Source organism: Rutidosis leptorrhynchoides, chromosome 2 (genome assembly GCF_046630445.1).
Source record: "Rutidosis leptorrhynchoides isolate AG116_Rl617_1_P2 chromosome 2, CSIRO_AGI_Rlap_v1, whole genome shotgun sequence".
Taxonomy (NCBI): Eukaryota; Viridiplantae; Streptophyta; class Magnoliopsida; order Asterales; family Asteraceae; genus Rutidosis; species Rutidosis leptorrhynchoides.
The window spans coordinates 528,710,724-528,722,795 of NC_092334.1; positions in this window are offsets into that span (position 1 = coordinate 528,710,724).

The window sequence follows — 12,072 nt, forward strand, 5'->3', positions numbered from 1 at the left end:
TACGGCATTAAATTTATACTAGCACCTAAGTCTGCCAATGCTTCTATTGAACTAAGACTACCCAGAAAACATGGAATTGTGAAACTTCCTGGATCAGATAGTTTTTCTGGTATCTTATTCAACAGCACTGCTGAACAATTAGCATTCATAGTAACAGCCGAGAGTTCTTCCATTTTCTTTCTATTTGAAATTAGATCTTTCAAGAATTTAGCATATCTAGGCATTCCTGAAATCACATCAATGAAAGGAAGATTTACATTTATCTGTTTAAACATATCCAAGAATTTAGATTGCTCGGCTTCAAGTTTCTCTTTCTTCATTTTACTTGGGTAAGGAAGTGGTTGTTGGTATGGTTTAACATAAGGTTTATCCTTAGCTGTGTTATCTTCATTAACCTTTTCAACTACCGGTTCTTTTTCCTTATCTTGATCAGGTTGTGGTTCTTGTGGAGTAGGAATAGTTTCATCAGAAGTTACAGGTATTTCCGGTGGTTTAAGTGTTGTACCACTTCTTGTGGTAATGGCTTTAGCTGTTTCATTCCGGGGGTTAGCATTTGTATCACTAGGTAAACTTCCCGGTTTTCTTTCACCTATTAACCTTGCTAGATTACTCACTTCTTGTTCCAGATTTTGAATAGAAGCTTGTTGATTTCTAAATGCTTGAGCATTTTGTTCATTGGTTTGTTTTTGAGATGTGAAAAACTGTGTTTGAGTTTCAACTAGCTTCGTCATCATATCTTCTAAATTCGGATTTTTATCATCGGTTAGTTGTGGTGGTTTGTTTTGAAAATTAGGTATTTGCTGATTGTATGTATTATTGGATACTTGTTGATTGCTAGGACCTTGTTGGTTGTTGTATGGAATATTTCTGTTATAATTTGGTTTTGATTGTAAATCGGTCTTGGCGGTTGATAATTATTCTGATAATTATTTCCAGGCCTTTGGTTTATGTATGAAATATTCTCTCTTTGTTCCATTGTTAATTCAATACTGAGACAATCTTTTGTCAAATGTGGTCCTCCACACTGCTCACAACTAATTCGTATTGAGTGAATATCTTTAGTCATCTTTTCCATTCGTCTCTCCACAGCATCTATCTTTGCGGAAATGGAATCTAAGTCATGGCTAGAATCGGCTCTAGCTGCTTTAGATGATCTAACAATATCTTTTTCTTGGTGCCACTCATGTGAGTGGGAAGCAGTGTTATCAGTAATTTTGTAAGCATCAGTTTCGGTTTTCTTCATAATAGAACCACCAGCTGCTATATCTATGTCTTTCCTTGTAGTGATGTCGCATCCTTGGTAGAATATTTGTACTATTTGACAGGTGTCTAAACCATGTTGCGGACATCCTCTTAATAACTTTCCATATCTTGTCCATGCCTCATATAGAGTTTCATTCGGCTTCTGTGTGAACGTAACAATTTCTGCTTGAAGTCTTACGGCTTTAGATGCAGGAAAGAATTGTTTAAGAAATTTGTCAACTAAAACGTCCCATGTATCGATCGCCCCTTCAGGTAACGATTCCAACCAATCTTTGGCTTCTCCCTTTAAAGTCCAGGGAAATAACATGAGATATATCTGTTCATCCTCCACTTCTCGGATTTTAAATAGTGTGCAGATCCTATTAAAGGTACGTAAATGTTCATTTGGATCTTCCTTCGGCGCACCACTAAATTGGCATTGATTAGTTACCATGTGTAGAATTTGTCCTTTGATTTCATAATCTGGCGCATTAATGTCTGGATGAGTAATTGCGTGTCCTTGGCCAGTGCGTTTAGCTCTCATTCGGTCTTCCATACTTAAAGGTTCCAGATTCTCCATAATTGAATTTGTTGAATCGGAATCACTAGATGATTCTGATTTAATGGTTCGTTCCTCAACAATCTCTGTTTGAATGATTGGTGGTTCCGGAGGAAAGTTTAGTGGTTCAGGATCTACGAACCGTTCCTGAATATTCTCCGGATTCTCAATTGTGAGGTCGGGTTCAAAAAATGGATTATCGGAAATTTGAACTGAAGTACTTGGTCGACTGGATGACGATTCTAAAGAAAAATCAACGGCGGTTATATTTGCTAAATGTCTTGATCTAGTTACAGGTGGTGAACGTACAAAAGGTGGTGAACGTCTTGCTCGGTGCATTCACTGAATATCCTATTAGTTTTTAAAAGGAAAGAAAAATTATAATAAGTTATCCAATTAATAGACTTTTCTGATTTTGCCCACGTTTCGAATAGCCAAAAGATGCAGCAGAGGGGCAGGATTCGTTTGGTCTCAATATAATTGAGGACTGTTTGGCTCCAATAACCCGGTCCACGTACAAATCCAACTATTACTACAAACCAGAAAATTTTGATGTCTATTAATTTAACCACTTAAAATAAATTTTCGTAATTTTAAGAAATTTAGATAAGAAGTAGAATAAAAATCTATGTCCTAAAACTAGAATAGCGAGAAATAAGAAAGAAAAAGAGTTCGTCGGAAAAAGATTGAAAAAGAAAAATGGTTGAAAAATAAAAGGTGACGGAAAAATAAAAGAAACTTATAAAACTTAAAAATACTTGACTAACCTAACCTTATTACTACAACTAACTTAAAATTATAATCGCAAATTGAGATTACTAATTGGAATGATAATTGATACATAGGTAAAAGGTGTCTAAAAATATTAAAGCTTACAATAAAAACTAAATCCCAAATGGAAATAACTTAAAAAGAAACTAAAACTTAAAAAGGCGTCGCAAAATTCTAAAGCACCTAAATCTTAGTCTAAAGAAAAAGCACTTAAGAAATTCTACGGCAAAGCCTAAAAATCTAGAAGTAAAAAATAACTTATGGCAAAATCTAAGTTTAAAACTAAATATGCTCTAAAAATACAAATATTACGCTAAAACGATTGAAAAGGAACAAAATATAAAAATATACAAAAAGTTGTAAAAAGTACAATTTTTATAAAAATATTATTTTTATATTATTTATTTATTAAAACTATTAATTTTATAATTTAATTAAACTAATTTAAACAAAATATACAAAATAATAATAAAAACTAAAAACTAATTAAAAACTAAAAACATAATTAGGGTTTTAATTAATAAATAATAATAATAATAATAACTCCGTAATTAATGCAGTTTAGGGTTTCTGTCGGTGTCAGAGTATCTCCGCGAGTCGCGGTAATTAATGCAGAAAACCCCGCGAGTCGCGGGGTTCCAGTTTTCAACTCTGGATCAGTTTTAATTTACGCGTTTTTTTTTTATATTTTTAATTTCTGTTTTTAATTTTCTGTTTTAATAAAAGTATTTATATAATAAAAACTTATATCTAAAAACTAAAATAGAAATATTTTATAATTTTATAAATAAAAATCTTAAAACTAGAATTATATATATTTTTTTATATGTTTTTAAATAAAAACAAAATACTTAAATAAAACTTATATAAAAATAAAGAAACTTTATAAAACTTAAATATTTACCAAACTCTTAAAAAAAATATTTATATTTTTGTTTTTCTTTTTATATTTTCGAATATTTAAAACGTATTTTTATAAAAACGAATTTTAATAAAAGTAAACTAAAAATCTTTTTTTTTATTAGCGTTGCGCTTCCGGCGTTTAAGAAGTTCCCCGGCAGCGGCGCCAAAAATACTTGATGTTTTAGCAGAGTGGTATAAAATAGTTATTAATTTTAGCAGGAAATACTATTAAATACGATACAATTTTACACAAGATATTTATTTATTTATAGAATGGATATACTTAAACCTTGCTACAACACTTATAGGCAGTGTACCTAATCGTACAGTAGTGTAGTTTTTAGTAAGTCTGGTTCGTTCCACAGGGAATCTTTTTAAACAAAGCTTAACGCTATATTAGTTTACTTTTATAAAAATACAAATATATATATAAGTAATATTATTATTATAAAGGGGGGGTTTTTACCATTTAATGACCGGTTTGTCGATTTTAAAACTTTAGTCGCAGTTAAAACCAAATGTAAAATAATAAATATAAATACAAGACTTAAATTAAAGCGTAAAGTAAATAATGATAATGAAATTGCGAATAATAAAAGTGCGATAAAATAAACTTGCGATAATTAAAAAGTACGATAATTAAAAGTGCAATTAAATACAATAACAATAAAAAATGCGATAATTAGAAGTGCAATTAAATATAAAATAAAGGAAATTAAATATGAAATAAAAGAATTATGCTTATTTAAACTTCCGTAATCATGATGTTTGACGTGTTGATTTTAGTTTTATGCCCATGGGTTAATTGTCCTTTGTCCTGGATAATTTAATATGTCCGTCTGGTTTTTGTCCATAACAGTCCATCAGTCATAAATATAAAGTGCGAGTATCCTCGTCAAATTATCCTTATACCCGAAGTTAAATATTCCAACTAATTGGGGATTTAAACTGTAACAAGATTTTAATACTTTGTTTAATAATTACACCAGGATGTCGACTGAGTGTAACCCAAGGTTTTAATATTTTGTTATCAATTATACCAAGTGTCCTTTGTACATAATTTCACCCCTGTTTTAATTATTCTAGTGGCTATTAATCCAGTTCCGTATCCGATAAAATGAACGATTATTCGTACATATAAATATCCCGCCCATCGTGTCCGATTGAGTGTATATGGTAATTTATAGGGACGCCCAATTGTAAATCTTTATATTAACATTAACAAACTATCATTTAGTTAAACAAATATAAAGCCCATTAATAGCCCATAGTCTAATTTCCACAAGTGTCGTTCTTTTGTCCAAACCCCAATTATGGTACAAAGCCCAATTACCCAATTTTAGTAATTAGCCCAACATCATGATTACTTCGGATTAAATAAGCATAATAATAACTTAGCTACGAGACGTTAATATAAAAAGGTTGAACATAACTTACAATGATTAAAAATAGCGTAGCGTTACACGGACAGAATTTCGACTTACACCCTTACAACATTCGCTAACATACCCTTATTATTAGAATTATAATTAAAATTAAAATTAAAATATAAATATAAATATAAATATATACGATATATTGAGAGAGAGAGATATATATATTTGGTTTTTTTTTACGATCAGAATGCGCGAGCTTTATAGGGAGATTCTGAAATTGGGGTTCCGCGACTCGCGGCATTTTTGCCTTCAACCTCCGCGAGTCGCGGAGTTTGCAATTATAGCTCACTCTGGTTTGGAGTCTTTCTTGCCGACGGTTTTTATTATTTATTATAATATATAAATAATTATAAGAATTATTTAAATATTATATTATATTTATGTGCATAGTTGACTTGTAATTTTTAGTCCGTTGCGTCGAGCGTTGAGAGTTGACTCACGTCCCGGTTCCGGATTTTCGAACGTCCTTGCGTACAATTTTATATTTTGTACTTTGCGTTTTGAATCTTGTACTCTTGTGATTTCGAGACGTTTCTTATCAATAATTGGAACCTCTTTGATTGTCTTTTGTACTTTTGAGCTTTTTGGTCGTTTGCGTCTTCAATTCGTCGAATCTGTCTTTTGTCTTCACCTTTTATTATTTAAACGAATATCACTTGTAAATAGAACAATTGCAACTAAAAGCTTGTCTTTCTTGAGGAATAATGCTATGAAATATATGTTCATTTTTAGCATTATCAATCACTACGTACCGACCCGACCCTCTTACTATCCTCCACACCAGCCCGGGATGAGACCACCATATACTCTCTACGACCCTAACCAGGCCTACCAGTACACTTATCACCAACCATGGAACCCGACCGACGACATGAACTGGAACCCCTATCCAGATTGATATAGTTCCCATTGGTGATTTCTATGAGTTTTATTTTTTATTATTTTTATTTATTTATGTTTAAACATACAAATATTGATACTTTTATGTAATGTTTAATATTTTTATTATGTTGTACTAATATTTCATATTTGATTTGAAAGTGGGATTTTAAGTCCCATTTCAAATTACCATGCATGTTTATATTTGTATGTATGTATATTGTCAATTGTACACAACAGGGTAAAACAGCGCATTTTCAAAGACTGGCATTAAGTTCAGCAAAAGCTACTAATTTTGACGACAAAACGAAAAACAAATGTGATGTAACAACAAGACGGAATGAACAAATGATGTGCACCATTTATCATTCAACAAACAAACGCCAATATGTTTGGAAACTTTGGTAAAATTTAATCATTTTTCTACGCTAATCACCCTCAATAATTTAAATTGTTACTGATTTCTTGCAAATGAGGGCATTACAAGATCTTAAGTGTGGGAAGGGGTTAAATTCTTTCGGATTTTTAAAATTTTAACTTATACACTTGGTTACCATTAAAAACACTAGTAACGCAGTAGTTGTATTAGAATCTAGTGCTCTCTGATAATAAAGAATAGCCCTAGTCTTATATACTGACTACCCAATTCTAGTAAAATTTTTCAAAATTTTCAAATAAATAAACTCAAAATCATGTTTATACATATTTATGAACGATAAAACTAGGTGTTAACACCGAAATTATTGTTACCTCGGAAAGGACATAAATTGAGAAACAAACAAAAATGTTAGAATTCATTTAAAATAGAATAGAGGACAATAAAAAGGCAAAGAAAGGAAAATAAAAGCCAAGTGTGGGAAAAATTTACCAAGTTATTTAAAACATATATCACATATTTTTGTACAAATAACTGAAGATACTTTTGTTTTGGACTAAACTAATTAGTTTTACCCGATTTACTGTAATATATTTAAAAGAAAGATGGATCTACACGATGAATCAATTCCATCATTAAAAGGAAGTAAAGTCTTCCGAAAAAGACACGCGCTTCTTGATTTAGGTCAGAAAGTTGTCGTCCAGACCAGTTGTAGAGTCTACGAAAAACTTTGAAAAGTTTTCTCGAAAATCAGCTGGAAATCCACGAACCTCAGCATCAAACAGGGTCGCCAAGTGGTCAGACTTATCCTAACCATGAGAGGATCTGTCTCGTAAAATGGGGAGGGCACCGTGCAAATTAGCTTGATAAGACTAATGAATCAGATCCCCAGAAAAGATAATCTCCTTAAAGATCAAAAATCAGCTTTTAAAACTGATATTACTCAATCCTTGAGATTGACCTTAAAGATTGATGAATTACAAACTCATGGAATTCGATGATATCTAAACTCGAGCTTGAACGATAAAATATTTTGATCAAAATTACAAACCGATTTATTTTCTGAAAAACCCATTTTTAATGCATTCATTACCATTTAACGTAAAATCCTAGGAATTCACCTGGAATTCATTAGGTCACCTGAACCAAATCGGGTGTCAACCGTAAGAATGATGGTTGCATAGCATGGTCAAAGACAGGACCTTGTGCCAGACCGAAAAATTATAGGGTGAGCTTTACTATTGCTCCTACAAAGGATAGTAATTGCATCTGACACGATATAGACCATAATTAAAAGCATGTCAGGGGACATTGCCTTAACAGTTGCTTGTTCAACGCTTTCCTTTACAACCGGACGGTAGTTTACCAAAAGGTAATATACGGAGCAAGTATACTGGACGTGTTGCTTTCCCAATACAAGGTTAGAAAGTGGGTGACACAAAACCGCAAGTTATGAGCTAAAATTTTCAAATCTGAAACCCACCAAACCCACACACAAAAATTTGCAAACACCGGTGAAGGGTTATTCCGGAAAACTTATCTAGGGTAAAAGCTAGATTGTATTTTCAAAAGATCAAATGTTTTCATAAATGAAAGGACCCGTTCATATACATTATAAACGATTCACAATAGTTGATTACATCGTGAGGTATTTTGACCTCTATATGATACATTTTACAAACATTGCATTCGTTTTTAAAAGACAAACTTTCTTTACAACGAAAGTTGATGGAATGCACACCATTTCATAATACATCCAACTATAATTGACATAATAATAATCTTGATGAACTCAATGACTCGAATGCAACGTCTTTCAAAATATGCCATGAATGACTCCAAGTAATATCCTTAAAATGAGCTAATGCACAGCGGAAGGTTTCTTTCATACCTGAGAATAAACATGCTTAAAAGTGTCAACCAAAAGGTTGGTGAGTTCATAGGTTTATCATAACAATCTTTTCAATATATTAATAGACCACAAGATTTCCGTTTATAAATATATGTACACTCGCAAGTGTATAAAAGTATTCTATAAGTTGTAGGCACCCGGTAACAAGCCTTAACGTTCATGTTTTACCCTCTGAAGTACACCAGATCAGATGTGTTTAAAATAACCTCGAAGGACTAAAGCATCCCATAGTCAGGATGGGGTTTGTCAGGCCCAATAGATCTATCTTTAGGATTCGCGCCTACCGTACATAGACAAGTAGTTTAATGTTACCAAGCTAAGGGTATATTTCTGGTTTAAACCCACATAGAATTAGTTTTAGTACTTGTGCCTATTTCGTAAAACATTTACAAAACAGCGCATGTATTCTCAGCCCAAAAATATTTAAAAAGGGAGTAATGAAACTCACCATACTGTATTTTGTAGTAAAAATACATATAACGTCATTTAACAAGTGCAAGGTTGGCCTCGGATTCACGAACCTATATTAATTATATATATTTATATGTTGGTCAATATTTGTCTAACAATTTTTGGTCAAGTCATAGTGTACCACAATCCTAATGCTCGAGACTAATATGCAAAAGTCAACAAAAGTCAACTTGACCCAAAATGACTTCTAAAATTTATACGTGTTTATTATATAACTTACCTATAGTCGTTTTATATATTTAAATATATTTATTAGATTTTATAATAATAAAAGTCATTTATTAATAAAAATTTATATTAACGTTTATATATGATAAAATATACTTTTATATATCTTAAGTAGTAAAATTTATAAAGTTCACTTAATATCGTAAAACTATAGTGGTAAGTATTATTAATGTAATTATATTACGCGTGGTGAAAAATATCTTTGTATCCCCTATTTATTTGATAAAATAATATTGATCATAATAATAATAAGTAAAAGTTGTATTATTTTGTAATAATAATTATTATTATTCTATAAAAAAAATAACAATATTTATATTTACTAAAAATGTTATTATGATAAAATGATAATACTAACATAATAGTAATAATGATATTTTATAATAACAATGATATTTCTATTAAAATAATGACGACGATAGTAATAATAATCATTTTAACAATAATACTAAAATTCAGTTGACTTTAACTTCAAATCCGTTCATCGAAACCATTCGATATCTAAATGAAAAGTTCTTAATTTTTTGCTAGCTTTCCAATGACATGCATATCATATACCCTATCTCAGTAGCATATGTATCTAATTCAGGATTCAACAAACCTATCTAAGGACAATATCGAATGTACAAGCATGCATAATTCTATATACTCGAGCACTAGTCAGGGATACACTATTGATATATAAAAGTTAAGTTATGAGTGCTCACGTATCAATATTGAGATTCAATATTGCAGGAAAGTACGTAGACGCAACGGAGATGATAAACACTAGATTGACCTCACGAGCATACCCATGAACCATACCCATCACCTCCATAGCTATAACCCATAATTTCCTTATCTTCGACTCATTCAAAAAACTATTTTATTCACTCGGACATCACTCCGTCGTAATATTTTATGTATTCTAATAATATCTTGAAATAATATAGAGCAAATATATATATATATATATATATATATATATATATATATATATATATATATATATATATATATATATATATATATATATATATATATATATATATGTAAATCGATTGAGAGAGTTTAGAGAAATATATTTTCAAGTTTCTATGAAATAATGAAACCTATTGAATTCTATTTATAATAGATTTTTGAATTATTAAAGTGAATTATTAAAGTATGAATTATTAAAGTGAATTATTAAAGTATGAATTATTAAAGTAAATTATTAAAGTATGAATTATTAAAGTGAATTATTAAAGTATGAATTATTAAAGTAAAATATTAAAGTATGAATTATTAAAGTGAATTATTAAAGTTAAAGTAAAGTAAAAGTAAAGTAAAGGTAAAGTTAAAGTATAGTAAAAATATAAAAACTATGTATGTATAATACGTGTATAAATATATATAATATTAATTTAAATCGTTATATATATATTTAATGAAATAAAATATAAATATCGTTATATTTATTATACTGGTTAAGTAATGAGTTGTCAAAAGTGATTCTAGATATTTATAAAAGTTATATACGTTTTAATAATAAAGTTTTTTTTTTAAACTGAAAACGTTTTTGTACGTTTGAAAATAGATTAATAGAATATTATGGAAACCAATTCTCCAATAGCTTTTGTCTAACTTTCGTAAATGACACTTTTTATTTTTATTTATAAATAGCTTTACAAATTATTCCGAATATCGTTAAGAGGAATAGATTTCTCAAATCATAGTGGACCTCTCAACAGAGACTTGTAATCATAATTCAATGTTTCTGATAATTCAATCATTTAATATATATATATATATATATATATATATATATATATATATATATATATATATATATATATATATATATATATATATATATATATATATATATATATATATATATATATATATATATATATATATATATATATATATATATTTAATTTCGTCGATAATCATATTGAAACAAATACATTCATATAAAGCATTATACTTTTAAATACTTTGTTGACATTTTCAATTTATAACATATACACATATACATACATATTCATATATGTTCATTTAATGGTTCGTGAATCATTGGAATTTGGTCGAGGTTTAAATGAATGTATAAACATAGTTTAAAATCCTTGAGATTTAACTTAACAAACATTGCTTATCGTGTCAGAATAATATAAAGATAAAGTTTAAATTTAGTCGGAAATTTCTGGGTCGTCACAGTACCTACCCGTTAAAGAAATTTCGTCCCCGAAATTTGATAGAGGTCATTATGGCTAACAATGAGAATGTTATTATGACGATTATGAAGTTTTATCATGTCTAAGAAGTATGGACAAAATAATTCGATTACTCAAAGCGTATGAGGGAAGTTATCGTAAATGAAGGAAATAAGATTATAGTGATTCGTCATATCTTTTGACGTCATCACAATTGATCTCCGAATTTAAAGAAAATCTTTGTAATCTATGTTGGATTTGATGCTTCGGTGATTAAGGAGATTATGATTCTCTTCGAATTAATACGATAATCCATCTTGATTTCTCTGTCGGGTATTTCACTATAAATCCACCTCCTTCGTTTCCTTACAACTCACACCTTCTATTCTTTCTCCCTCAACTCATATTTTAAAGTATTTGTCAATATGCTTCATCCAGTACTGATTCTCGATATACTCCTCACTTTCATATCTGTCGTTCTTCTTTTTCATCTGCCTCCAGAAGAATCTATTTATTACTACTATACTCTCGGTTTTATAGTGTTTTTAGTTCTTCCGTGTCTTTATATTGCTATATGCATCGATATATACGGTTTATAATTTTTGGGTGGTTGTTGGGTTTTTTATCTTCCCTTATATTTCAAAGCCCCTGCTTTTGTCTTCTATAATCATTGACATCCAAGTTAATGCTCCCTTCTATTTTCTGCGATTTATACTCCAATTTCTATTTTGGAGTTTTGTCCTTTCGTTTCTTCTTCTTGCGATTAAGCAACGTTTGTAATGGTCCAGTATTCGCAGATATGAATTTCAGAATGAACATAGTTAATGTTCTAAGAAGGAAATGGTAATGGCACGATCTTGATTTGTTAATTTACCAGAATACCTTGAAAAGACCGAATCATCAAGAAAATATATTCTTGATATTTTTAGAGATTAAATAGAATACAAGAGTCATGTAACATGGAACATGATGACGACATGGTCTGTGAATCGTCATGTCCCATTAGAAACTCAGCATGACTTACTGTAATATAATCACGTTGATCAAGTGTCATTATATTATACTAACTCATGCTTCAGTTCCCAACACTGCTTCAAAACATTCGTAATTTAAACTCG